The following is a 27,067-nucleotide window of genomic DNA, read 5'->3' as shown; positions in this document are numbered from 1 at the left end:
GGAGACTGGGGGTGCAATTCCCCGATGGGGAGGATTTGATATTTTTCTGGATGTCATGTCACACAGAGGTAGTGACCCTAACCCTGAATCGGGTTCAAGTCCTGCCTGCTCCAGAGGTCAAAGGTTCACAAATATAGGAGCAGAATTAGGCCATTCAGCCCATCAAGTCTGCCGCGTCATTCGATCAAGACTGCTCATCACTCCCATTTTCCTGCCGGATCCCTTGAAAGGGTTCAGAAAAGACTTACACTGATGTTTCCAGAGTTGGAGCATTTGGGAGAGGCTTAATAGGCAGGAGTTGTTTTCCCTGGAGGTTCGGAGGGTGAGTGGTGACCTTATGGAGGTTTATAAAACAATGACGGGCATGGATAGGATAAACAGACAAGGACTTTTCGATGGGGTGGTCCAGAACTAGTCAGCATAGATTTAGGGAGAGGGGAAAGACGTAAAAGGGACCTAAGGGGCAACTTTTTCATGTAGAGGGTGTGCTTGTATGGAATGAGCTGCCAGAGGAAGTGGTGGAGGCTGGTACAATTACAGCATTTAACGGGCATCTGGATGGGTAGATGAATAGGAAGGGTTTAGAGGAATATGAGTCAAGTGCTGGCAAATGGGACTAGATTAGGTTAGGATATCTTTTGACATGGTCAAGTTGGACTGAAGAGTCTGTTTCCGTGCTGCACCATCTCTCTGACTCTATAAAACAAATGTTCAACGAACTGGTCTGCAATTTCCCACATATGGCCTCCCTCCCATTCTGAATACAGGTGTTACATTAGCATTTTTCCAATCCAATGGAACCATAAGATCATACGACACAGGAGCAGAAATTAGGCCATTCAGTCCATCGAGTCTGCTCCACCATTCAATCATGGCTGAGATGTTTCTCAACTCCATTCTCCAGCTTTCTTCCCATAACCTTTGATCCCCTTGACAATCAGGAACATATACATATCTCAGTCTTAAATAAACGCAATGAATCTTTCCCATGTTAAGAGATTTTTGGAATATTGTAACTAATGAGTTCATTTTCTACGTTGCCACTTCCTTCAGGACCCAGGGTGTAGGCCATCAGCATCAGTGGACTTGTCTGTCCTCAATCTAAATAGTTTCCTGTGTAGCTTTACCCTCTCAACGTTGATTGTTTAAGTTCTACCCTTTCTATAGCCTCTGACTTGCCAATTCTAATAGGAATAGTTCTGTTGTCTGCCCACATAAAAACTGAGATAATCTCTGCCACTTCAATGTTCCCCCATGAACTCACAGTTTTCATCTTCCAAGGTACCACACTTAGCTCAGCGACTCTGTTCCCATGAGCATTCCAACAGAAGCTTTTGCTGTCCTTTTTGATATTTAGTGCGAGGTCTCTTTTGTAAGTTAACTTACCTATTTTTATTTATATTTTTGAATATCCCTTTGTTTATGTTTGAAACTTTCCTAATGTTTGACCCATCCAGAGGTCCAGAATAACATTTCACAACAGGCTGTAAAGTTAAAAAAACACTACGTTTAAACTTTTTGAAATCGCCCCTTTCTGGAGGCTGGGGGCCGGCAAAACGATCGCCCCGCCCCCATTGTCACCGATTGTTTGGCGGCCTCCCAACCACGCCCCCTCAACCCAGGAGACGTCACAAACCTGGGCCACGCCCCTTGTGAGCTGGCGCATGTGCAGTGCAGGTCTTGCAGCGGGACTGAGGCGGTGTTACTGAGTGTGGGAGCGGAATGGTGCCGGTGGCTGAAGTAATAAGAACCGCTGGAAAAGCTGAGCAGGTCCGGCAGCTCGTGCCGAGAGAAATCATTTCGGGTCCGGTGATCCTCCTTCAGAACAGGACCAGGTTTCAGAAACATCCCGGGGAGGTCGCCAGGCCCGAGCGCCAAGACCTGGCTCCTGCCCCCGGGGAGAGGAGACAGTGAGACAGGGTAGGATTGGGAACCGCGGGAGGAGGGAGACTGGGGAGTTTATAAACTCCTAGGGGGAGGACTGAGGCCTCCAATAGAAGCCCCACAGGCCCCAGTGTTTACTTCACCGGCGAAGGAGCTCTCGGGTTGCCCGGGCAACCGGCCGCCATCTTTGTAAGGGTCAGGCGCATGTTGTCTTGGGGCGGGGAGCGCGGGCGGCCATCTTGGTGAGGGCACCATCAACTGTCATTTCTGGGAGAGAATTCCAACCTCGTGGTAACCTCGGCCTTGGCCGAGCTTAATTCCCCAGACTGTCCAGCGATGTGCAGGTTAGGGGGGGTTCAGCCATGCTAAATTACTGATAATGCCCAAGGATGTTCTTGTTAGTGTATGTTGATCATGCTAATTTACCCCCAGTGTCCAGAGATGTGCAGGTTAGAGTGGATTGGCCGAGATAAGTGTGTCCATAGTGTTCGGGGTTCTGCAGGTTAGGGTGAAGGTCTGGACCCCCTCAATCGGCTCTCTCGATCCGAGATCGGTCAAAAGAATCACCAGGAGTACGGTCTGTTTAAAGCAAGGTTATCAGCTTAATGACATAAGGCAGCCTAGCACAGATTTGTCCAGCAACACAGGTTAAAAGCTTCTGTGTTCCGTGGCAAAATTACACAATTACATTTTAAAATTGCGCATTATTAATTTTTGTGACAGCACAGCCTGAATTACAAGAAAAGACCAATAAAATGTAATAAGGTGACATGATTGACAGCAGATTAGTCCAATGATATTTCATGGGAAACCGATTGTTTTACGTGCAAAATCATCCCACGCTTGCTTGTTCAAGATTAGTTCGAATACCAAATTACTTATGATTCATATTATGCAAACTCCATTGTTCTCATTTATTTCTAAATCCAACCAACTCAGCAAAGCAGCAATTCAAGTTCAATGTCAAATCATAACCTGAAGCCATTTTGTTATATTTATTTTAAAATATTATTTACAATTGAAATGCCATTTTGTGGTTAATACAAACTTACATACACCTGTTGCTCCTAACAACAGCCTAAATTCAAATTTTAAATCCTGATCTCAATAAAGCAGCAGTTATCTCATTACCCAAAAGGTTGAGACCACAAACGATATAAGTATGGTTTTGATGGCTAATAACTCCTGAAAATCTTCCTACAGAAAAAAGTCACCGAGAGCTGCATATCCCAAAGAGTGATATTACTGTTTTGTAGAGCTTTTGGATTCTTCCATTCGATACAAAACTCAGGGGAGACTACATTCCTACAGTTACAGCACGCGAAGTACTTACTTTATTCAAAATAAATACCAGGTTTAGTATAGGTAAGGGAGGGACCTTGCCAGTAAGAGGCATGCCTGTCTTTGTGACTTCCTTGAGGCTGTTCAATAGATAGGTCTTTTGGTAAGAGATGCAGTTATTGTCCCAGAACAGTTCCACCCATCCCATAATTGGGAAGACATTGGTGCCAGGAGGGGTCAAAGATTCTTTTGCTGAAGTCAGCACATAACAGACCACTTCATCTCCACCAAATATTCTATTGTGACTTTGAAGAAACAAATTGTAATCGAAAGATAATATTTCCCTGTCTTCTCTTTTGTGGTGTGACCTATTTGGATGGGGCAAGGCTTACCAGGGTAGCTCATAGCACAACTGGTATCAAACTGGCACACAACACCTTTCCAGGGTAAAGACCATTTAGACTTGTTCCGTAAATGAACTGTTCAATCTCTGACCACTGCAATAGTCATTCTTGGTAATGTTCAGTCCCTCAGCAGACGAGGGCATCTTCCTGGCATAGTTGGTACACAGTCTCTGGTTGCTCAGGATCGCACAGGTAAACTGTTCCTTCTTGTGCACCAATGCTGGCAATGGCAAGTCCACACAGCAGGGCAAGTTCGATCTTTATCATCCACCCCCCTTCCCTTGCTTGCAAGGGGCTCGTCTGATGAGCTTGCAATGATGGAGATGAGCCCAGGGGGAGATGAGAATTTAAAATTTGAATTTAGGCTCTTGTTAGGAGCAACAGGTGTATGTAGGTTTTCATTAACCACAAAATGGCTTTTCAATTTAAAATTGCTTCAGGTTATGATTTGATACTGTGAACTTGAATTGCTGCTTTGCTGAGTTGGTTAGCTTTGGGGAAAAGAAAACAATGGAGTTTAATCATATGAATCATATGAATTTGGTATTCAAACTAACCTTGAACTAACGAGCACGGGATGATTTTGAGAGTAAAACCATCTGTTTCCTAGGAAATATTGGACTAGCCTGCTGTCAATCATGTCACCTTATTACATTTGATTGGTCTTTTAAGGCTGTGCTCTCTTAAAAACATGTAAATGATGCGTAATTTTCGAACGTAATTCTGCAATTTCGCCATGGAGCTCAGAAGCTTTAACTTCTGTGTTGCTGGACAGAATTGCGTCAGACTGCCTTGCTTTATTAAACTGATAACTTTGCTTTGTACAGTCCGCATTCCGTTTGTTCTTTGACCGATCTCGAGACGGAGGGGTCCCGCCTGGGATCCAGATCTTCAAGGGTGGATTGGCCATGCTAAATTCCCTCCATAGTGTCCCGGGATGTGTAAGTTCGGTGTATTACTCTGGGATAAATGTAGGGCAATAAGGGGAGTGATATGGGTGAATTACCATTCAGAACGTTGGTTTGGACTTGTTGGGCCGAGTGGCCTGCTTCCACACTGTGAGGATTCTTTGAAGGGAAGGGATTTTTGCAAACTGCTCTCCTTCCATCTGCTGCAGAGTTCTGCTGTCGGCCTGTCCCCGCTCCCTGCCCCATTTTTGACATTACAACGTGAAAGTGGCCAGATTAGTTTCAACGTGAAACACCCTCCTCTGGGCAACTCCTCATCCTGGGAGGGAGTGAGGGAGGGGGTAATCTGATCACTTGTAGCAACTGGAGTGAATCCAAGGAGGGAATCTACTCTGACAACTCAGGTATGTGTCTTAATTACCGAGGTGAGGAGGGACGGATGATAGCAATTGGGGAGAGGAAGATACTTTATTTTTATTTTTAAAATGCATCTGATTCCCACAAATAAATGCATCAGGTTCAAGTACAGCGTGTGCAATGATCCACATTGCAGCTTCAAGCTGGCTGCAACAGTTTTACATCCTCTGTTCTTGCTCCGTGTTGGCTGCAGCACATTTGGTTTCCTTCCCTCATCTCTTCTTTCTGCTCCCCCCACCCCCGAAGTGTTGATGCTTCCAAATTGACCCTCAAAAGTTCAGGTTATACTTCCATTCTTTCCCAGTTTTCAAAACCCACAAAATACAACTTTCCCAATCCTCTGAGTATCGGAGTTGGGAGGTTATGTTGTGGCTGTGCAGGACATTGGTTAGGCCACTTTTGCTCTCGCTCCTATCAAAAGGATGTTGTGAAACTTGAAAGGGTTCAGAAAAATTTACAAGGATGCTGCCAGCGTTGGAGAGTTTGAGCTGAATTGTTTTGGGCTGTTTTCCCGAGTGTGGTAAAGGTGTTTGTATACATTTATAAAATCATGAAAGGCATGGATTGGGTAAATAGACGAGATATTGTCCCCTGGGTTTGGGGGTGTCCAGAACTAAAGTGTAATAGCTTTAGGGTGAGGTGGATGAGCAAAGATTTAAAAGAAACCTAAGGGCAACTTTTTAACTCAGACGGTGGTGAGCGTAAAGAATGAGCTGCCAGAGGAAATGGTGGAGGCTGGTACAATTACAATATGTGAATGGCATCTGGATGGTTTCTGAATAGGAAGGGTTTAGAGGAGTATGGGCCATGTGCTGGCATATGGGACTAGATTAATTTAGAATATCTAGTCAACATCAATGAATTAAGACCATAAGACACAGAAGTGGAAGTAAGGCTATTCAGCCCATTGAGTCCATTCTGTCATTTAATCATGGCTGATGGACATTTCAGCTCCATTTACCCACACTCTCCCCATAGCCCTTAATTCCTTAATTAAGAATTTATCAATCTCTGCCTTGAAGACATTTAATGTCCTGGCCTCCACTGCGCTCCATGGCAATGAATTCCACAGGCCCACAAACTCTGGCTGAAGAAATGTCTCCTCATTTCTGTTTTAAATTGACCCCCTCTAATTATCAGGCTGTGTCCCTGGATCCTAGTCTCCTCCGCCTAATGGAAACAACTTCCCAGTATCCACCCTTTCTAAGCCAAGCATAATCTTGTAAGTTTCAATTAGATCTCTCCTCAACCTACCGAACGCTAATGAATACAATCCCAGGATCATCAGCCATTCATCGTATGTTAGGCGTACCATTCCAGGGATCGACCGTGTGAATCTCTGCTGGACACACTCTAGTGCCAGTATATTCTGCTGTTACTGCCACTGAGTCGCACCTTGAACCCTGTTTAGTGGGTGAAGTGGGAGGGGCAAGAGGATCCTTTCTGTCGGACTTGCTACTCTCGCACCCACTTTACTTCCAGTGCTGTCTGACAGCACCTGCCCTACTGAATTGATCTGCAGGAGCAGATGGAGGACATTTTTACCCTGGATGGAGCATAATGTTTGTCCAACCCCTGCAGGTTGGTATGAAATAGATACATTTGTCTCTGTCCCATTGAGTCTCCAGCACAGGGCTAGGCTGGTCGGCTCAATTGGCCTCTATCAGTGTTTTCGCTCTGCCTGAGCCTCCACCCACCCCTCTTCATCGCCCCTTCCCATCCCACATCAGCAAACTGGTATCCCCCACTATCGCACGTTTGCTTTATGCCACTTTGCTTTTACAAAAGACCCACATTAGTACCTGTTTTCGCTAATCAAAAGAAATCCAAAGAGGATTTTTGCTTTCATGAGAGGCAACGTCCTAGTGAACCTTCTCTGCACCCTCTCCCAGAGCATCCACGTCCTTCCGGTAGCATGCTGGCCAGAACTGCACGCAATGTTATGAATGTGGCCCGAATAAATAGCTGTAACATAACTCCCTAACTCTTACACTCGAGGCAAGTGTGCTGTATGCCTTCATGACCACGTGCCTGCCTGCTTTGCCACTTTCAGGGATCTATATGCCCAGATCCCTCTGTACGCCAGATCTCCTATGCGTTCTCTAATTTAATGTACACTTCTTGTATTTCCTTCTCTTCCTTTCTCCCTCATCTGTATCCAGCTTCCCCTTAATTGTATTCCTCTCTTCATCTCTTTCCCCCCGTTCCTCACCCCTCCACACATCAGTGTATCATAAGACCATAGGAGCTGAAATTAGGCCATTCAGCCCATTGTGACTGCTCTGCGATTCAGTCATGGCTGATCAGTTTCTTAACCCCATTCTCCCAGTAACCCTTGATCCCTTTCATACTCAAGAAACTATCTTTCACAGCTTAAATGTACTCAATGACCTGGCCTCCACAGTCTTCGGTGGCAGTGAATTCCATTTATTCACCAGTCTAACTGAAGAAGTTTCTCTTTACCTCCATTCTAAAGGGTCTTCCCTTTGGTCTAAGGCTGTGCCCTCGGCTCCTAGCCTTTCCTACCAAAGGAAGCATCTTCCCAACATCCAGTCTGTTCAGAATTCTGTTGGCTTCAATTAGATCCCCCGTCATCGTTCTAAATTCCATTAACTATAGACCCAGAGTCCTCAAACATTCATTATTTGTTCAAATGTTCATTCCTGGAACCATTCTCGCGAACCTCCTCTGAACACACGCCTAGGCCAGTACAACCCTCCTGAGATTTGGGCCCAAAACTGCGCACAATACTCCAAATATGGCCTGACCAGAGTGTTACAAAGCCTCAACTCCTTCCCTACTTTTACATTCAAGTCCTGTCAAATTAAATGTCATCATTGCATTTGCCTTCCTAACTACTGTCTCAACCCGTAAGTTTACCTTGAGAGAATCCTGGACTAGAACACCCAAGTCGCTTTGCACCTTAGATTTCTGCACTTTCTTCAGTTCCAAGGGTGACTGTTGGTGTTGGGGCAGCACCAGAGATTTCCTGACATGCGGATTGTATTCGGGGGTACCAAGTAATCTGAGGAACTGGCAGTATTTTGGGAGAAATTGTTATTCCTGGAGAAGGTAGAGAGGAATGTGGTGTGATTCTGTAAACTCGAGGTCTCCAGAAGTGTGCAGAGGTGGTGTTAGAATTTAACACCATAAATTTGAAAGCGAGGAAACTCCACCAGAATTCAATTATCAGACATGACAGGCCAATGGTGTCTGTCTGTGATGTTAGAATTCTATGATGCTTGGAACTGAAACATAACTTTTAACCCCATGTATTTCATCTCCTTTGTAATAGAGGTCTCTATTTGTATTTTTCAATTGGTTTTTGTACCTGTCTGCTACTTTTGATGATTTGTGTACTTGGTCTCCAAAGTCTTTTTCTCCCCCTTTTATAGTGCTTAGTTTCTAATAATTTAGCAGTTCTCCAATCAGTCTTTCTTGGGTGAGAAGTAAATGGTTCTGATTTTGTCGTATTGGGTGACATTAAACATTTTTTCCACTCATTCATTTAACCCATGAATGCTGTTTAGCTTCTTCCTGTTCCTTTCTGCACAAGTTGATGCCCCTCTGCCCCTGGATAGTTGATAGTTGACCAAGAACTGGATAGGTGTCCCCTTGATCCAACCTCTCGAGCAATAAGCTATCAGTAACCAAGGACAAAGGTCTTGGACTCCAATTGTTAGTAATAAACCTCCACTAGGGACAGAGTCTTTGGACATGATCTTTGATTTTGGCACAGAGGCAGGAAACATCTCACCTGTATCAGATAAATCAAATTACTGACTGTCAACTGCTTTGATACTGAGCAGCGTGAATTGAGTATTTACTGGCCCAACAAGAACGGATTTCCCAAACTGCCACAGTGTTTGTGACAATCATACACCCAAACCAGCTGCTAGTCGGGATCAACCTTCTCTCTGAATCAGGAGGTCACAGGTTTAAATCACAGGATGTTGCTGGAAAGAGGTTCAGTGATGGAAATGTCATTCAGCGGAAAATACTAATAGCTCCCAGAAATTATGGCAAATGTCGGGGCTAGTATAAATGAAGAACTGAAGGATATTAATAAGTATGAGACAAAAATGCATCAGAGAATTGAATAGGATTTAAAGTAGCTAAATTCCCTGGGCTTGGTGGTTAACGCTAGTTCACTGTTTTATAAAGAAGGAAGAGAGCACAGGGAATCTATAATGAAAGGTACAACAACAGGACAGTTAAAAATTAATGATAGGACTGAGCAGAATCAACATGGGCTTATTGGAAATATATACTGGTCAAACTCAGGTCATTATAGCTAGCAGAATATATGAATGTCCAAATTAGGAGCTGAAGTAAGCCATTCGGCTCATTAAGCTGCTCCACTCCAAGAAGATAATGGCTGATTACTTTGTGTTATACATTGCACATTCGCATCCATCCCCATATCCTTAGATTCTTCTTGAGCAAAGGAATTAATTTACTTCTGCCTTAGAAATATTCAATGGTCCTGCCTCCACTATCTTCTGTCGCAAAGTATTCCAAAGCTGCACAACCTTCCAAAAAATTTCCCTCCTTCTTTGTCACAAATGATTGTGTTTTTTGAAGAAGTAACAGAGAGGATTGATGAGGGCAGAGCAGTAGATGTGATCTATATGGACTTCAGTAAGGCGTTCGACAAGGTTCCTCATGGGAGATTGATTAGCAAGGTTAGATCTCACGGAATACAGGAGAACTAGCCACTTGGATATAGAACTGGCTCAAAGGTAGAAGACAGAGGGTGGTGATGGAGGGTTGTGTTTCAGACTGGAGGCCTGTGACCAGTGGAGTGCCACAAGGATCGGTGCTGCACCCTCTACTTTTTGTCATCTACCAAAATGATTTTGATGCGAGCATAAGAGGTACAGTTAGTAAATTTGCAGATGACACCAAAATTGGAGGTGCAGTGGACAGCGAAGAGAGTTGCCTCAGATTACAGCGGGATCTTGATCAGATGGGCCAATGGGCTGAGAAGTGGCAGATGGAGTTTAATTTAGATAAATGCGAAATGCTGCATTTTGGGAAAGCAAATCTTAGCAGGACTTATACACTTATTGGTAAGGTCCTCGGGCGTGATGCTGAACGAAGAGACCTTGGAGTGCAGGTTCATAGCTCCTTGAAAGTGGAGTCGCAGGTAGATAGGATAGTGAAGAAGGCATTTGGTATGCTTTCCTTTATTGGTCAGAGTATTGAGTACATGAGTTGAGAGGACATGTTGTGACTGTATTGGACATTGGTTAGCCAACTGTTGGAATATTACGTGCAATTCTGGTCTCCTTCCTATTGGAAAGATGTTGTGAAACTTTAAAGGGTTCTGAAACTATTTACAAGAATGTTGCCAGGGTTGGAGGATTTGAGCTGCTGGAGCATCGGGGGCTGAGGGGTGACCTTATAGAGGTTTACAAAATTATAAGGGCATGGATCGGATAAATAGGCAAAGTCTTTTCCCTGGGGTCGGAGAGTCAAGAACTACAGGGCAGAGGTTTAGGGTGAGAGGGAAAAGATATAAAAGAGACTTAAAGGGCAACTTTTTCATGTATGGAATGAGCTGCCAGAGGAAGTGGTGGAGGCTGGTACAATTGCAACATTTAAGAGGCATTTGGATGGGTAGATGAATAGGAAGGGTTTGGAGGGATATGGGCTGGGTGCTGGCAGGTGGGACTAGATTGGGTTGGGATATCTGGTCAGCATGGACGGGTTGGACCGAAGGGTCTGTTTCTATGTTGTACATCTCTATGACTCTATAAATGGGTGATCTAATTGTTCGTTCACAACAGTAAGTAAACATCCCTCAACATCCATCTTTTGAAGACCATTCAGGCTCAAAGAAACTTCAATCAAATCACCCCTTGCTATTCCAAACTCTGGTTGAATGTCAGACCTGCCTGTCTAATGATTTTCCATGAGACAGTGTGTTCATTGTGGGTGTCAATCTAGTTTACCTTCTGTGAATTGCCTTTAATGCATTTTCATTCTTCCTTAGATAAGGATATCAAAACTGAGCACCGTGTTCAAGATGTAGTCCCACCATTGCTCTGTAACTGAGGCATAATCGCCTTACATTTATGTCATTGGCCTTTCTAATCACTTGCTGTGCTTGCATTCTAACTTATGACTTATTTGCAAGGCCCACGGATCCCTCTGCATCTCAGAATTATGCAGTTGTTCTCCAAGTAGGTAACAAATTGCATTTTACCATTTTATACACCACTTGCAAGAGTTTTGCTTATTTATTTAACCAATCTAACAATCTGCATCCTTGATATGTCATCCCCACAATGTACATCTCCATCTATCTTTGTGTTGCCTGCAAATGTAACCACATACCTTTGATCCCCTCCTGTAAGTCATTTTGGAAAGTTGAGGAGCCAGCAGAGATGCCTGTTGGAACCCTACCATACATTGTCATATACAACCAATTTGACAAAAGAACCATTTTTGCATATTCTGGTTTCTGCCAGTCAGTTGATGTTCTATAACTATACTTTACACCATGAGCTCCTCTGTGCAATATGCTTTTCGTGAAAACATGTCAAACAGCTTTAGGATATTCAAGTTCAGTATATCCACAGGCTTCAATTTACATACTCTTTCAAATAATTCCTTTCGGACAGCATGGTGGCACAGTGGCTCCCTCTCATGGCCAGAGACACCTACTTGATTTCAGCCTTGAGTCGACGATCTGGAGTTTGCATGTTCTGTGTCTGTCTTTGTGAGTTTCCACTGGGGGCTCCACAGTCCAAAGATGTGTAGGTTGGGTGGATTAGCCATGCTGGATTGCGTAATGTCCTTGGATGTCCAAGCTAGGTGAGTTAGCCATGCTAAATGCAGGGTTACAGGAGTAGGGTGGCGGTCTGGATCTGGGTGGGATGCACTTGAGGGTTGGTGCAGGACATGATCGGCCAAATGGTCTCTTTCCACACTCTTGGAATTGTATGAATAAATTGGTGAAACAACATTTCGTTTTCATATTAGCATGCTGATTCTTTTCAATTACCACGAGCTTTTTGACATGGTGGTTATAATCTCCTTAATTGATTCAAAAACAAATGTTTAATTGCCATAGACTCAAGGGACCACATCTTTCCCTTCGAGAACAGAAATATTAAATATGTTACTCTCCAGTCTGAGGAAAACTTGCCTGAATCTAATAAATCTTGGAAAATTAACATTAATGCAAATATGAACTCATTAGCCACCTTTTAAAATTCTATGATGAAATCCACCTGTACCCAGAGATTTTCCAGCCCATAGCACCATCAGTTCGCTCAATAGCATTTATCTAATGATTCTCATTTCACCAAACTCCTCTGTTTGTTCAACCTATGGGGTTAAAGGCAGGATTCTTGACCATGTGGTGGAACAGAGGGATCTTGGAGTCCAAGTCCATAGATCGCTCAAAGTTGCCACCCAGGTTGATAAGGTTGTTACGAAGGTGTACAGTGTATTGGCTTTCATGAGCAGGGAGTTTGAGCTTAAGAGCTGCAAGGTTATGCTGCAGCTGTATGGAGTATTGGTTAGATCACGCTTGGAATATTGTGTTCACTTTTAGTCACCTAATTTTAGGAGAGATGTGTAGGAAAAATGCCAGAGGAAACATCACAGAAGCGCTTCACAGGAGGCTGCCAAGCACTGAGTATGTCACCTAGACAGGGGACGAAATGTCTGCAACACAAATTCCCAGCTCGGCGAACAGAACCACAACAGGAAGCTGTGTAAGCTGAGAGAGGGTACAGAGGAGATTTACCTCGATGCTGCCTGGAATGGAGGGCATGTCTTAGGTTGGCCTTTCTCATTGGAGCGAAGAAGGATGAGCGGTGACTTTATAGAGGTGTACTATATGTTGAGAGGCATAGATAGAACAAATAGCTAGAGACTTTTTCCCCAGGTCAGAAATGACAGGGCATAATTTTAAGGTAATTGGAAGAAGGTTTAGGGGAGATGTCAGAGGTAGGTTTTTTACTCCGATGGTGAGTGCATGGAATGCACTTCCAGGGTTGGAATGAGAGTCAGATATATTTAAGGACATTTAAGCAACTGCTGAACAAGCACATGGATGGCAGTAAATTGAGGGGTGTGCAGGCTAGTCTCATCTTCAAGTTGGATAAAAGGCTGGTACAACATCGAGGGCTGAAGGGTCTGAACTGTGCTGTATTGTTCTATGTTCTCACTCCAGAACGATGCAGCAGCAGTATTGGATGAACAATATTGTGTCAAACCCCTTGACCCTTCCAGAGATGGGCACTGTCGATGGAAACTCGGTGAAATTCTGCCAGCGATCAGGTGATAGCCGGGTGGGGGGAGGGTGGCAGCCGTGAGACTGAACTTGCTTACTTGAGGGTTTTTAGTTTCAGTTGCTGTGTGCAATGAAGTGTGAATCATTGTTTCAGCAGTTGGTTCTGTGTGTTGTTTCTGAGTCAGTGGCCAAATTAAGGCGATTCACCCACAACCAGAGCAAGAGGCTGGGATTAATATTGACTCCTCTGCATTCAGCATGACATCACGTCAATACTGTTAGAAAGGGAAAGCTGACACCAACTCCCACCCCACCAGAGATCTCAAACCGAAACACCCAAAGAGAAGTGCATCGCCCTATAATCTGTAAAATTAATGTGAAAAGTGGTGTAACCTGCTCTAATGTTTAAAAATAAATCCCTAACACTCAACAAAAATCCATTTATTTATCCAACAGTAACGGTGAACAGATGAACTAAACTATTAAAAAACTGAATAACTCCCTTCTAACGACTGTTCCGGAATAAAACAAGACTCTCGTGATATGCAGATCCAATAAATATGATTCCCTCTCGTAACAAAAAATGAAATTTAGTCTCTCAGATTACAGCCAGGTTACGTGTCTGTTAGAATATTCTGTGCCGCCTTCTGTTGAATCTTCTGTCAGGAATGCCCTTCTCAGTTTTTTTTTAAATGATGCATTCTCTAATACAGAGATGACTGACATCCAATTTCCCCCTCTCAATAGAACTGAGGATTCTTGGTTCTCGCGAGGGGGAGTTAGAGATCTGGGTGTTCAGCCGATTGTACCCTGACGGTGCATATCTTTTATATCTTTCCCTTCTCACGCTAAACCATAAAGCCCTCTAGTTCTTGACTCCCCGACCCCAGGGAAAAAGACTTTGCCTATTTATAAAGAGACCTAAGGGCAACTTTTTCATGTGGGGGTGGTGCCGATCCTTTAAGGCGTGGGAACATTTTGACTACATTACTTTCTCTGTCTGGACTTTGCATGACTTGAAAAGCTTCAATCGGGCCAGATTTCAAACTTCCGGACTCCGAAGAGAGCTGTCCCAAATTTCCAATCGACCCTCATCGCTGACATCCCTCAAACACTGCACCACTCACGTCAACTTATTCAACGCTATCTCCAATCATTTCACTTCGCTGCTTTCTGTCCCATTGGTCCTCCAGGGAGCCCAACCTCGTTTTACAAAGGTGCTTTTTGAGAAAATTAAACAAGCACTTTCACACGAATCCAGTTTTTCCGGAGAAGTATTTACCTTTTCATCTGGCGTGTGGCAGGCACGTTTGAGAATGACGTCAGGAGATCTTCATTGCTGTCGTGTCATTTGTTGTTGTGCAGACATCGTCGATGTGCAAAAATAAACTCTGTCTAAATTCCCACATTCTGTTGTTCGAACGATTATTTCGCTCAGAATCACTAATTTTCAAAACTGGCAATATGCAATCTGTAACAAATCACTTATAAGGGCGGCACGGTGGCACAGTGGTTAGTACTGCTGCCTCACAGCGCCAGAGATCCGGGTTCAATTCCCGCCTCGGGCGACGAACTGTGTGCAGTTTGCACGTTCTCCCCGTGTCTGTGTGGATTTCCTCTGGGTGCTCCGGTTTCCTCCCACAGTCTAAAGATGTGCCTGACCCCCAGGGAGGTTTACTCATAGCAACTGGAGTGAATCCAGAGAGGGAGCAGATTCTGCAATGGTGCTCAAATACTTTCTACCTCTATTTTAGGTATTTTCCTTGTGTATTCCCTCAGTTTGGCACGTATGCAGTTTGCACCCTGGAAAATGACTGCTTTTTTCCTCATGTTCGCAATTAAAAGTGTAGTTTCTCATGGAACTGAGTCGCATTGAAAGGATTGTCATATTGATACATATATGTACACGTATATATATCAGGTTTCTGTGTGCTGGGTATTATGTGTTCTGCAGGCATCTGGCAAACTACAGGAACTGCCACCTATGTTATGTTCGTTTAAGTGTACTGCCAATGATCACTTATTTTGTGATTTTTTTTCCAGGAAGACTTTGCCGAAAGAAATCTGAAAACAAATGATACATCAAGTTCTGACAGAGCCGCTTGATTCATTGGGACTTGAATATCAGCAACCATTCCAATCAAGAAGACATGGTTGCTTTTGTTTGCTTGAGAGATTTTGGACACTGGTGTGGCAGGAAGAACACTGAGACACCGAGTGAGGGAGATTCAGTGTGTTGACTGTGAAAAGTGCTTCACACCATTTACTCAGCTTGGGGGAATCAAAGTCTCATCCCTCACGGTGGGAAAGACTATGTCCCCGTTCTGATTGTAATTTCAAACCCAGACCAACACAAGGAAAGCTCCCCCAATGGAGAAATTTTGGAAATGTGGGGACTGAGGGAAAGGATTCCCTTCCCCATCCGTGTTGGAAACGCACAGACGTATTCACAGCGGGGAGAGGCCATTCACCTGCTCGGTGTGCAGGAAGGGCTTCAGTCGGATCAGCCATCTGGAGACGCACGAGTGGGTCCACAAGTGAGAGAAGCCATTCACGTGCCCCATGTATGGAAGGGGGTTCACTCAGTCAGCTGCACTGCTGAACCACCAGTGGGTCCATACCGGAGAGAGGCCATTCACCTGCTGTCAGTTCCAAAAGGGCTTCACCTGCTCCTCCCACCTGCGGAGGCACCAGCGCGTTCACGTGCCATCGCAGGGGGGATGGAAGGAGCGATAGCCGAGCGCTGCTAACAACCCAGCTCTGGGGACTCTCAGGTTCGAATCCCGTCGCGGCAGATGGCAGAATTGGGATTCGGTCAGTAATCTGGACTTCAGAATCTAAGGATGAAACCGTTTTTAGAGGGCAAAAACCCATCTGATTCAGTCATGTCCTTTTCAGTGATGGAAACTGCCGTTGCGCGAAAGGATTCACTCAGTCGTCCCAGCTGCATGCTTTACCCTGCTGTACGAAGGATCCAGTTACAAAGGGACAACTCAACGAACCAATAATAAAGAAAGTGTGGTGGGGGGTGAGTGTGCGCACTTTGAGCTTGAGGTGCTTTTTTTTTTAAGAAAAGCTACTTTTTGTACGCCTTGTGATGTGGAGATCTGAAGCTGTAACAAAGTTGGGTCGCAGTAAAGGTTACCTGAACTTACTGCCAGGCTTAACCTATTTCAGAATCCTGAAGAGGAGTTGTTGGACTCGAAATTTTAACTCTGCTTTCTCTCCACAGATGCTTCCAGTCCTGCTGAGTTTTTCCCGTGTTCTCAGTTTTTGTTTCAGATTTCCAGCATCCACAGTTCTTTGTCTTATTTATCAAATTCAATTCTAGCTCTTCACAAGTGTCTGGAACTTCATCTCCCTGATCTGCAAACTGTTCACTTACCCTAGAAATGACCGCTACCTTCTTATCAAAGTAGACCCCTTTGTTGCATAATGATTGTTCAATTCTGTGACCAAAATTATTGCATTCGTAATTACTTACACCAGGGACTCTCAATATCTCAGGCCAGAGCACAGCTAGATTATTTCAGACAGTACATTTATGTGATTTGATGCAATTCCCTATTCCTTACTTTGCCAGCATGTTGCTGGGAATGGAGGGTTTGAATTAAGAAGAAGCTGGGACATTTTTCCAACAGAGCCGAGCAAGTTGACAGATAACTTTATCGAGATTTTTAAAATCAGGAGGGGTATAGATAAGGTGTCATTTCCAGGAGGCTCAGAATATTTTGTTGCTCCAGAAGGTGTAAAAGGGGGTCAAAGCTTCAACAGAAATCGAGCAGAGCTGAGAACAGACAACATTTAACTCTGTGGGAACAGGGAGATCAGAGGACAGAGAAATCAGGACCTGAAATCCGAACTGACACCAGACTACCATGTTATCAGTGCTTTGATTAGCAGTGCCCACCCTCTACCTTTACTGAGCCTCTCACTCGATTTGAATGCCACATCTCCCCTCGATATTCCGGATCCAATCCTTGTCATTCTGAAGCCATATCTCTGTAAGGAGTCTCAGATCATAATTACTCTCTTCAATGTGTGCAGTCAATTAATTCGCTTTTTTTACAATGCAGCTTTTAGTTTTATTTTTTGTGATGGTTATATTCCAGTTTTGATTGCTAGTACATTTATTCTCCTTGTCCCTTTCTCTCATTCTCTGGTGTTTGGTTTCCACATCACTACATTGCTCACTGCTCTTGATTTCGATTGGCTATGCTAAATTGCCTAGTGTCCAGGGATGTGCAGGTTAGGTGGGTTGACCATGGGAAACGCAGGGTTATCGTTTCAAAGGAATAGAAGGAGTAGGCCATTTGGCCCATCGACCCTGCTCCGCCATTCATTACAATCATGGCGGATCGATCAATAGTCTCAGCTCCTCCTAATTGCATTATCCCAACTTCCCTTAATTCCCTTACCACGCAAAAAAAACCCCATCCAACAGTGTCTTAATGAAGCTGCCTCGACTGCTTCTTTGAGCACAGAATTCCATTAATTTACCATTAACCGCATAGGTCCTGCCCTGAGTTGCCTCATCAAAATGCAACAGCTCATATTTGTCTAAATTAAACTCCATTCACGACTCCTTGGTCCATCGGCTCATCTGATCAATTATAATTTATATTAAACTTTCTTTCCAACCTTACTCCCTAAAAGCTGAAAATCTCCATCCCACACTCTCACCCTCCATTCTCACTTTGTTGAGTCTAATCACGGATGTCCTCATCCTGAAGGGTTTGATTCATGCTGATTAACAGGCCCACATTCAAGGGAGATCTAACTGAAACGTACACAACATTGAACGGCCTGGACAGAGTGGACATTGGGAAGATGTTTTCATTGGGAGGAGAGACTAATACCCATGGGCATAGCCTTAGCATAAAGGGAGAATGGAGATTAGGAGAAACTTCTTTAGCCAGAGAGTGGTGAATCTATGGAATTCATTGTCACAGAAAACTGTGGAGGCCAGGTCACTGCGTATGTTGAACATTGAGGTAGAGATGTACAGCATAGAAACAGACTGTTTGGTCCAACTTGTCCATGCTGACCAACTATCACAACCCAATCTAGTCCTACCTGACAGCACACGGCCCCATATCCCTCCAAACCCTTCCTATTCATAGACCTACCCAAATGCCTTTTAAATGTTTCAATCGTACTAGCCTTCAACACTTCCTCTGGCAGATCATTCAATAAACGTACCATTCTCTGCCTCAAAAAGTTGCCCCTTAGATCTCTTTTGTATCTTTCCCCTCTAACGCGAAACCCATGCTCTCTCCTTCTGGACACCCCCACCCCAGGAAACGACTTTGTCTATTTATCCTATCCATGCCCCTCATGATTTTATACACGTACAGTTACGACGTTCAAAAGACATTTGGATAAGTACATGAATACGAAAGGTTGGAAGGGTTATGGGCCAAACACTGGTAGGTGGGACGAGTTTAGTTTGAGAACATACTCAGCATGGACTAGTTGGATGAAGGGTCTGTTCAGTACTGTCTGACTCTGTGACTGATCTGTACTGGTCTTAAAACCATTTTCTTACCTCCCCCTATAAGCATCCACTTCTTTGTTGTTCAAAACTCAGATGAACTTCGCCTTGAATATGTTCAATGACCCCACTTCTGAACTCAATTCCTCTTCGTAATATACCACTTGCCTTGCTCATTGCCTGCTGCATCTGCCCGACAGCTGGCATTGACTGGTGTGGAGGGACTCTGAGACCCCTTAGTACATCCATACATCATTCCTGATGAAGGGCTTGTGCCCAAAACGTTCACTGTCCTGTTCCTCAGATGCTGCCTGACCTGTTGTGCTTTTCCAGTGCCACATTTTTCGACTTTCACCTCTAGTCCTCACTTTCTCCACATTCCAATATATAATCATTTTAACAATGCACTGTTTTTTTTTAAACAGCAAAGGCTATAACTTCACATTGAGGAAATGCACTTGCCATGTGTTTGCCAATTGAGACACAGACCTGGACCAACTTCGGGAAGAGGCAAAAGACTGAGTTCTGAACAAAAACCGTAGCACACTCAAAACGTCGGCTCTGTTTCCCTTTCCACGGATGCTGCTCGACCCGTTGGCTTTCTGCAGTATTCGCTGTGTTTGTTCGACACAAATGCTGCTTTCCATTAAAGAACTTCAATCTCTGTCCTCTGGTAACTGACCCTAGTCAGTGGCAATAGGTTCTTCTGATCATTAACCTGCCCACTCACACCATGTCTTCTCCCATCATTGCCAACAGTCCCTGGAAATCTCCAGTTAACCTTCTTTGCTCTAAAGAGAACATTCCCAAACTTGGGGTTGGAAATTGCTCATCCCTGGACATGATGCAAATGTTACAATGGGGAAGAGGTTTTGTCAAAATATCGTCAGTTAGCAGGTGGAAAAATGTTCAGGAAGTAAAACAGAAATCCCAGTCTCCAGCTTTGTGAATCTTTCGAATCTCTTTGGGAAGTGGAATTAGAGGAGAATGAAGGATGAACTGACGGACTGAGCAGAGACAGTCCAGACACCATCCCCTTGTTTAAGAGGCTGATTGACTCTGATATTCTCGGGACCTGAACTGACCCGAGACATTGAAAGAATTCTCTGCACATCAGGAATTCAAACCCCTTCTCGGCTCGGCGCCAATGAGAAAATTCAGGAAGAGGCAAAACACTGAAAGGCTCGGAGGGCGATGGCCCCGGTGGCGGAGAGCTCGTTCCTCGTGACATGGATGTACCTGCAGAAGGTGGGATCAGGCTGTCCCCATGTCTCCACAATGAATGTCCAAGGCTTTATTATGGAAAGTAAAACTGATAGAAGACAATGGTAATTTTGGGCGGGGCGGGTTGAATTATGAATTTATTAGTAGGTTCCTCAAAGACACTGTGCAAGCAGCTCTTGCACCTGTCTCTGTGGCGCAATTGGACAGCGCGTTCGGCTGTTAACCGAAAGGTTGGTGGTTCGAGACCACCCAGGGACGGCGTGTTCCTTGTTCTCGCTCCTACCGCTTTCTTGGCTGCGAAAGTGCACGTTTTTAATGGTGTCAGGAAAATGTTTCCCAAACGGAAATCTATTCCACTGAGGCAGCACAAAGGGGTTTCTGAATTGATTGAATTTCTAACATAAATGACTGCGGATGCTGAGAATTCGAGACAGAAAGCGAAACTGCTGGAGAAACTCAGCAGGTTTGGCTGGACCTGGATGAGGAAAAAAACGAGTTCTGAAATGTTGTCTCTGATTCTCTTTCCACGGATGCTGCCTGACCTGCTGAGTTGCTCCTGCAATTTCTGTTTTTGTTTTTAACTGAACGTCCATTTCATCTACCGGATGAAACACGCAGACTCGCCATTTGCAGATATTTAACCCTTTCGAAACCTGAGAAGTGATTGAATTCAAACAAACTCTGCAAGGATTCACTTTTTGTCAGCTCCACAGGCAGAGAGATCTGGGAAATGAAGCTGTCAGTATGGTTCTGTATTGATGGGCCGAGTGGTGAATGCGATGGACATGAAATCCATTGCGGTTCCCCCACGTAGGTGTGAACCCTGCCGACTACAGTTGAGAAACGACGTCAAAAAGAAAGGGAGATTGCTCCACGGTTTTTTTAAAGATGCAAATCAGTGGAGTGGTTGAAGTATTTCAATCACATTGGGTCTGGTCGGGAATTTGTAGCCCACTGCCTGTCACGGTGGAACAAGCAGATACCCACAGAGCTGCTATTGAGGCGATGAGCCAAGAGTTTGGAAATGAGACTAGAACAGTGAGGGGCGTGAAGTCTTGATCGAAGTTAAGCAGGCACCTGAGGACAAAGGTGTTTTATTTTCCAGTGAAAGATACTGCTTCACAAAGTTGGGCCTGTGGAAGGGAATCAGTGACGGTGATTATCTTTGGCCGTTCCTCTTGTGAATGTTCCCATTGCTGCGCATGTCCGTGTTAACGTCAGAACTCTACAGCATGGCTATGTCAGGTCCGCACAGTGCCAGGGGCGCAATGGATGACGCATCTGACTCCACCTACCTGTTTGAAATGCAGCTCAAAGCTTCTTCACACACCCCAATTAATCTTTCTCATTGTCCTGAAGCCAGCATACGGTTTGAATTCCCGAACTGCGGGAATGAGACTCTTTTCACTGTGTCGCGTCAGTAAGTGTCCCTGAAAACATCAGAGTCATGTCACAGCGCTGTCAGAGGAGAGGAAGCTGAAATAGTCCCACACGCTGCTCATGGGCACATTTCACTTTCCCCAACTCACCGCCCCAACCACTGCGGCTCTTGGGAGTGGAAAGGGAACAAAGACCAAAACCCAGTCTCAGCTTTGTAAATCTTCAGGAAATAAGAAAACTGTTCATCCATTCGGGTCTTCCATCCTGGGCTGACAGCGTTGATTTTAAATGGCTGTCCAGTCAGTGCCGATTCGTTTTGGCTAAAAAAAATCTTCCTTTTCTCATCCCAGCATTTCTTGCTACAGAGAACTGTGTGGCAGAGTTCATGTATATATTTCCTTGTATGGTATTTTGTAAATAACATTCGTTTTCTGGTTGTTTGTATCGGGTATTTCAGGTTCATTAGCCTCTGTTTAAGTGAGTTGGGAGGTTTGTGGGCTACCATGATGCTGAGAGGGTTGAGTTGTCTGGACATCATTTCCCAGATGTCTTTAATGTAAAGTCATGTGCTAAGGTTTCTGCAGACGTTGTGTCTGCTTGTGTCAGTTTGTTGATGTGAAATCGTCACATTGGGTTTATTGGGTAGGCAAAAGTGAGGACTGCAGATGCTGGAAACCAGAGTTTAGATCAGAGTGGTGCTGGAAAAGCACAGCAGGTCAGACAGCTTCCGAGGAGCAGGAAAATCGATGTTTCGGGCAAAAGCCCTTCATCAGGAATAGAGGCAGGACCCCTCCAGGGTGGAGAGATAAATTGGGGGTGGGGTGTGCTGGGCCAAAGGTAGCAAAAAGTACAATAGGTGAATGGGGGTGGGGATGGAGGTGACATATCAGAGAGCAGGGTGGTACGGATAGGTGGGGAGGGAGATTGGCAGGTAGGACAGGTCATGAGGACAGCGCTGAGCTGGAAAGTTGGAACTGAGGTAAGGTGGAGGGAGGGGAAATGAGGAAACTGGTGCAGACCACATTGATGTCCTGGGGATGAATGTATCCGAGGCAGAAGTTGGGACGTTCTTCCTCCAGGCATCGGGTGGGGAGGGAGCGGCGATGGAGGAGGCCCAGGACATGCATGTCCCTGGCAGAGTGGGAGGGGAGTTTGAAATGTTGGGCCACAGGGCGCTGGGGTTGATTGTTGCGGGTGTCCTGGAGATGTTCCCTCAAACGCTGTGACTTGACTCTGCGACGGGGCTCCAGTCTCCCCAATGTAGAGGAGACCGCATCGGGAGCAATGGATACACGAAATGACATTGGTGTTTGCCTTCTTCCTTCCGTGACCCGGGTTCGACTTCCGGGCAGGAAAGCAATTTTCAGGAGAGCTGTCAAACTTCTCCCGTATATCCCTGGTGGTCTAGTGGTTAGGATTCGGCGCTTTCACCGCTGCGGCCCGGGTTCGATTCCTGGTCAGGGAATCAATTTTCAGTGTGTTGCATGGCTATCCATTCTCTTTCAAAGCGCTGGACAGTTACTTATTTGTCTTCGTCGTGACTGGGTGCTACAGTGTGTCGTGTTTCGTTGAAATAGTGCCCTCGTTCAGATTTGTTTGTATGCGTAGGGATGATTACTTCTGTAGCGAAATACTTGGTTCGCGTGTGGTGTTTTCCTGTAGAGGCTGTTTTGATTTTACCATTGACTGTTCGCTCTACTGTGACATCCAGAAATGGCACTTTGTTGTTGTTCTCCTCTTTTGTGAATTTTATGCCAGTAAGGAGATTGTTGATGGTGTTGTAGGTTTCCTCTAATTTGTTTCATTTTTTGATGACAAGTGTTTCATCGGTATTTCGTTGATTTATTTGTAGGGCTTGTTACTGAATATAAAGTGGGTGGTAACCACGAGGTTGACAGTGCTATCTTTGCTGATGAAGTTGGTGCTGTGTTTTTGTCTTTAGTTCTTCGAGTAGTGTCTTCAGTTTTCTTTGGCCACGTTGATGTTAATGAATGTGAACAGGGCTGTTATGTCAAAGGACAACATTATTCCATCCTCTTCTATCCTCGTGTCTTTGATGTTCAGGAATTCTTGGATGGAGTAAATGGAGTGGCATGAATCTTCGACTTGGTGTTTCAGTCCTCAGTGTAGGCCTTTGACTAGTCTGTATATTGGTGTTCCAAGTAGTGAGACTATGGCCTGAGGGGGGCTCCTTGTTTGAAAAAGAGGAGAACAACAATAAACTGCCATTCTTAGATGTCACAGTAGAGCGAACAGTCAACGGGGAACTTCAAACTGGCATCTACAGAAAAACAACATACACAAACCAAATACTTAACCACAGAAGCAATCATCCCAACACCCACAAAAGAAGCTGCATCAGGAGATTATTTCAACGAGCCACTACATACTGCAGCACAGAGAAACTACGAAGAGCTCAAGAGAAATAAGTATATGGTGCATTGAGGGAGAACGTGTCCCCAATAAACCCATTCCGCCGATTTCTCATTGATGCTTTCAAGCTGACTCTCAAAAATTCGGTTTGAACCTCCATTCTTTTCTCTTTGTTTTTTGTGGGTTTTGAAAGCTTTCCCAATCCTCTGACTGAGTATTGGAGTTGGGAAGTTATGTTGTGGTTGTACAGGACATTGGTTAGACCACTTTTAGAATATTGCGTGCAATTCTGGTCTCCCTCCTATCACAAGGATATTGTGAAATTTGAAAGGGTTCTGAAGCACCAATAGGTCCACAGAGGGGAAGCGGCCCTTCTGCTGCCCTGAGTATGGGAAGGCCTTCAATTATTCTGCTGCCCTGCTGATGCACCAGTTGGCCTACACTGGGGAAGGCTGTTCTCCGGCCCCAAGTGCAAGATGGCCTTCAGCAGGTCTTCCCACCTGCTGAGACACCAGTGGGTCCATACTGAGAGGCCGTTCTTCTGCCCCAACTGCAGGAGGGGGCATTGCTCTTTCCTCCGACCTACTGGCCCATTGGTGTGTCCACATGGTGGAGAGGTCATTCAGTTGCCGTATGTGCAGGAAGGCCTTCAGCAATTCCTCTGCCCTGCTGAGGCACCTGTCCATCCACACCGGGGAGAAACCGTTCTCCTGCCCCGAATGTGGGAAGGTCTTTACCTGCTCCTCCACACTGCTGAATCACCAGCTGGACCACACGGGGGTTTGGGGGGGGGGACAGTGGAGGAGGGGGGAGGCCATTCTGCTGCCCTAAGTGCGGGAAGGCCTTCAGCAATTCCTCCACCCTACTGAAGCACCAATGTGCCCACACCAGGGAGATGCCCTCCAGCTGGCCCGAGTGTGGGAAGAGGTTCATGTTTTCGTACAACTTGCGGAAGCACCAGCGGAGGCACCAGCGCTCCCAGCAATCAGATCCCACCGGTGACGCTGCCTTCGGTCACCTCCCAGGACTGAACCTCCTGCCAGTTCTGACAGTGGGTGCAGTGGGAGAGTAGGTGGGCTGTTTTTCTTTTCTGCTGGACTGCAATTGCCTCCCCCACACCCCACAATCACAACTCCATGGGGGCTCAGGGTTAGCACTGCTGCCTCATGGCACCAGGAACCCAGGAATAATTCCACCCTTGGGGTCTGTGTGCAAGTTATGGAGGGTAGGAAAATGGATCTGAGTGGGTTAGTCTTCGGAAGATCAGTGCAGATGTGTTCGGCTGAAGGACTTGTTTCCACATTGTGGGAGTTCTATGATTCTATGAGCTTTGCCTTCAGTGGATACTGCTGCTCATTGAGCCCGGGACTGCACATTGCCAATGAAATGATCCAGAGAAACCGAAGACCGCAAGACCATCGGAGAAGAGGTTAGGCCATTCGGCCTACTCTGCCATTCGTTAGTAACAAAAGTATTGGATGAGATGAGCTATACTGCGGAAACACGCTATTCGTCCCAACAAGTCCACACCAACCACCCCCCCCCCCCCCACCGAAGATTAACCCATCCTGACCCATTTCCCTCTGACTAATGTACCTAACTCTATGGGCAATTAAGCATGGCCCATCCACATGACCTGCACATCTTTGGTTTATGGAAGAAAACAGGATCACAGAGAGAAAACCTACGCAGACACTTGGAGAAAGTGCAAATTCCTCACAGATAGTCACCCAAGGCTGGAATCAAACCTGGGCCCCTGGTGCTATGAGGCTGCAGTGGTTACCACTGAGCCACTACATATTGCAACCCGAAGTTGGCAAGTAGGAGCTTGGGAGAATACAGCAAGCTAGGCAGCACCAGAATGTGGAGTAGTCAGCATTTTGGGTATTAACCCTTCTTCAGGACTGAAACGTTGACTTCTCCATGAGAAACGATTCACAGGAATGTTGCTGGGGGTTGGAGGGTTTGAGCTACAGGGAGAGGCTGAATAGCGTGGGGCTGTTTTCACTGGAGCATCGGAGGCAGAGAGGTGACCTAATAGCGGTTATACAATCATGAGGGGCATGGACAGTGTAATAGACAAAGTCCTTTCCTTGGGGTGGGGGAGTCCAGAACGAGAGGGCATAAGTTTAGGGTAAGAGGCGAAATATATTAAAGGGACAACTTCTTCATGCAGAGGGTGGTACATATATGAAATGAGCTGCCAGAGTATATGGGTCAGGTGCTGTCAAATGGGAGTAGGTTAGTATAGGATATCAGGTCAGCATGGACAAGTTGGAACGAAGGGTCGGTTTTCCTTGCTGTACGTGTCTCTGACTACTGGTCCTGATGTAAGTTTAAAATAGAGTCCAAGTAACTTTGAATAGTTCAATCTTGTTGAGCTCACCTCCTGAAAAGTTTCAGATGAATCCCTCTGAGAGATACTGTTTAAACATGCTGAGTTGGACAAAGTATCCCATCAAGTTCAACACAAACCCAGAGTTGAAGAAGTCAGAAGACCAAAGGGACCAAAACTGATCACAATATTCCAGGTGCAGCCTCATCAACGTCCTGTATAACTACAACATAACTTGCCAACATCTACACTCAATTCCCTAACTGATGAAGGCCAGTGTGCTGAAACCTTTCTTCACTGCCTTGTGTACCGATGTTATCAGAGATATAGGACCTACTTTAAACTGATCCACGATCCAACTGCTGGGAGCACAGAAGTAGAGTAGTGCTGCGTGAGTGTGCTGGGTCGATAACCCAGAGGTCAATGGGTAAAAACCATGTGATGCTATTGCTCAATGTCTCTGTAAGCTGCTTTCATATACAAAGGTTCTGTGCATCTGGTTCCCAAAGCTTCTTCAGTGGAGGCGTGGCCGCTGGAGCCCAGGCGTTCAACAACCCCCCGGAGCTGGAGGAAGTTCCAAGCTCCAAGAAGCGGGGGGTAAGGCTGGAAGCAGGATTTGCTCAAGGCTTGTATTTTTAACTCATTTTAATGGTACCTACTGTATGGGGCTATGGTTCACATTAAAACGGAGGATCATATCAGAGTGTTTATATTTAGCAGTGGTAATTGGTAAAATGCACTCTCTGGAGGAGCACTTTCTATGATGCTGCATTTCTTGCCTTCTGCCCTTACCCCATTTCTTATCTCCCATCTTGATTTTATATTTTTTTGGTCAAATTTAATTTCATATTAATCAGACTTGCGATTCACTGTGTGCTATTAATTTGTTTGTTTGAATATTGTAAGTCAAAATTAATGGTGTCATGTCATTTCTGATGTCAGAGTTTGACATTGAATGTGCAGATGTGAATATCAGTAAGTTGTGAAAATAAATCAAGAACTTGTGGTTTTTAACAAAAAGAGCAGTTCACTGATATTCATGGCATCGTCTCATTTGGGTGTGATGATTCAAATCTGACCAACAAACCGTTTCATGCAGTCATCCAATTGAATAAA

The 27,067-nt window shown here is 45.1% G+C and overlaps 1 long non-coding RNA gene and 2 other non-coding genes across 3 annotated transcripts; all 3 read left to right on the top strand.

Annotated features, from left to right (window-relative positions):
- Positions 1-1,711: 1,711 nt before the first annotated feature.
- On the top strand, positions 1,712-19,197 carry LOC140460655 (uncharacterized). Its single transcript, XR_011954261.1, has 3 exons — positions 1,712-1,920; positions 15,189-16,173; positions 19,065-19,197. It is a non-coding gene; the product is annotated as an uncharacterized lncRNA (long non-coding RNA).
- Positions 19,198-20,047: 850 nt separating this feature from the next.
- On the top strand, positions 20,048-20,121 carry trnan-guu (transfer RNA asparagine (anticodon GUU)). Its single transcript has one exon. It is a non-coding gene; the product is annotated as a tRNA-Asn (tRNA).
- Positions 20,122-22,636: 2,515 nt separating this feature from the next.
- On the top strand, positions 22,637-22,708 carry trnae-uuc (transfer RNA glutamic acid (anticodon UUC)). Its single transcript has one exon. It is a non-coding gene; the product is annotated as a tRNA-Glu (tRNA).
- The last annotated feature ends 4,359 nt before the right edge of the window (positions 22,709-27,067 follow it).

This window comes from Chiloscyllium punctatum, chromosome 36 (genome assembly GCF_047496795.1).
Source record: "Chiloscyllium punctatum isolate Juve2018m chromosome 36, sChiPun1.3, whole genome shotgun sequence".
NCBI lineage: Eukaryota > Metazoa > Chordata > Chondrichthyes > Orectolobiformes > Hemiscylliidae > Chiloscyllium > Chiloscyllium punctatum.
This window is presented reverse-complemented; position numbering and strand designations above follow the sequence as displayed.